Consider the following 1963-nt stretch of genomic DNA (forward strand, 5'->3'; position numbering starts at 1 on the left):
CGATCTGAAATGCGTGATTCAAATGGATGTTGATGGTTTGAGAGTCGGCGATGAAGATGACCTTAGATAGGACTGGACACAAGGGTACACGAGATAATTTTAAATATGCAAAATAAGTGGGAGGTCACTATTATGATGCTCACGTGGTCATCGTTGACGGGGAGTAGACAGATGAGACATCCGGCGTTGGCAACGGGATGACAGAGTAACAGAGGCAGTGGACAGACTCCAAGGTACTCCCTCTGTAAACATAGTCATAAGCCATACGCGATGTAGACGTTGGCAACGTAGCGATGTAGTCACCGTGTGTTCGCTGGCGGCTCGTTCCTTTTTGCAAGGTTAGAAACGACCACGACCCTGAAAGATGCTGCGGATAAGTGCTTCTGGGGTGATGGAAAGTGTAAGATGCTACGGATAAGTGCTTTGGCGATGACGAAGGATTCCATGCGCGTAGAGTGGGCACAGTCCAAACACTCCCACCCGTGACCCATTCACCTAGTATTAGGAAAGAAAACTGCTACGGTCAAAGTTGTTCCTTAAAAAACCAGCTTGGCGGCCTAAAATTAAAAGAAATGGAGGTGCGGGGAATCGAACCCCGTGCCTCTCGCATGCGAAGCGAGCGCTCTACCATATGAGCTACACCCCCTAATTGATTTATTATCAAGTCATCACTTAGTGTTCACTGGGACTACTGTCTGGACAAGGAAGTGTAATCCTGCAGCTCGCCGGTTTCACGTGGAAGTAAGACCAACTCCAACGCTAGACCCCATTTGTACGTTTGTTTTGTCTGGATTTCATCCGTTTAAAATAGGAATGAATAAACGGATATCCGTGTCAGGCCGGGCTGACATCAAGGCGCCTAAGGCACGGCCCCAACCGCAACTTGTCTACGGTGGACAAAGAAAAAGAACACATGCAAAAGCAAAATAAGACATTTTATAACATAGCTAAAAGGCTTAAAAACATATTTAAAAGTCCGCTGTCCTCACGGCCCAACCACAACACTTAGTTTAATTAACATTGAACGAAAAAACAAAGCAAAAGATAAGCGGCCGGCCCGCGTGCCGCAGAAGACCTCTTCGTCGCCGCTGATGTTGTCGCAGCCGTCGTCTTTAGGCGCCACCATCCCTGTCATCGCTCGTGAGGTCGATGTAGGGTGGGGGCGTCCAGAGGTGCGGCGGCGGCCCCCAGATTGGGCCAGGGGCGTACTGTGTAGGCGGCCGAGGAGGCTGGGGCGTTGGTGCTGGGGTGGCGACCACGGCGCCAGTGCACGCTCCTCTGCAGGCTCCGCCTTGACCTCCGGCTTGACGTCCAACTCTGGGACATAGACGTCCCCGGAGGTCGAGAACTCAAGTATGAACTGCATGCCTGCCACTCCTCCTGTTGGTGCATGTACTCCCTCTCGGAGTCCTCCATGACGGCCTGCAGGAGCTGTTCCTCCTCCTCGACCATCATGGCGGGAGGTTCCGGTGGTGGCGGCGATGGAGAGGGAGACGGCGTCGGCATCAGGTCACGGATCCGCGTGCGGCCGCGCACGCTTGGCGGCATTAGCGCACACGCACTGTGGGATACGCGGGGCGGGCTCCCACGGCTGACAAAAAAGGTGGCGCGGCGCATGTCGTGCTCATCTTGAAACCAGGTGTCCCACAGTGGCAAGTCCACGGCATACCTGCGGTCACCGAGGAGCTCGCGCAGGATCCTGGCGTGACGACAGGCGATCTCCTACAGGCGGGTGCGGCCTGTCCCCCGCACGGGGGGAATGGGCACCCGATCCGGGCTCAGATGCCACCTATTGGGGAGACGGGCATCTGACCACGGCAGCGGGGTGCCTGTCTCCCAGTACCGGCGGCACACCTCGACGCCGACGTAGGGCCTAAAGCGTGGCGCGGCCACCGAAGGGGAGACGGAGAACGGAACCGGAGAGGTCGAGTGGCTGGTCGCGCTACCAGAAGACGAGCCTGCC

General features: G+C 55.8%; 1 non-coding gene across 1 annotated transcript; it reads right to left on the reverse strand.

Moving 5' to 3' along the window:
* Window positions 1-573: 573 nt before the first annotated feature.
* On the reverse strand, window positions 574-646 carry TRNAA-CGC (transfer RNA alanine (anticodon CGC)). The gene has a single exon. It is a non-coding gene; the product is annotated as a tRNA-Ala (tRNA).
* Window positions 647-1963: the final 1317 nt, after the last annotated feature.

The sequence above is a fragment of the Triticum urartu genome, chromosome 4A (assembly GCF_056163025.1).
Source record: "Triticum urartu cultivar PI428250 chromosome 4A, HENAU_Tu73, whole genome shotgun sequence".
NCBI classification, from domain to species: domain Eukaryota; kingdom Viridiplantae; phylum Streptophyta; class Magnoliopsida; order Poales; family Poaceae; genus Triticum; species Triticum urartu.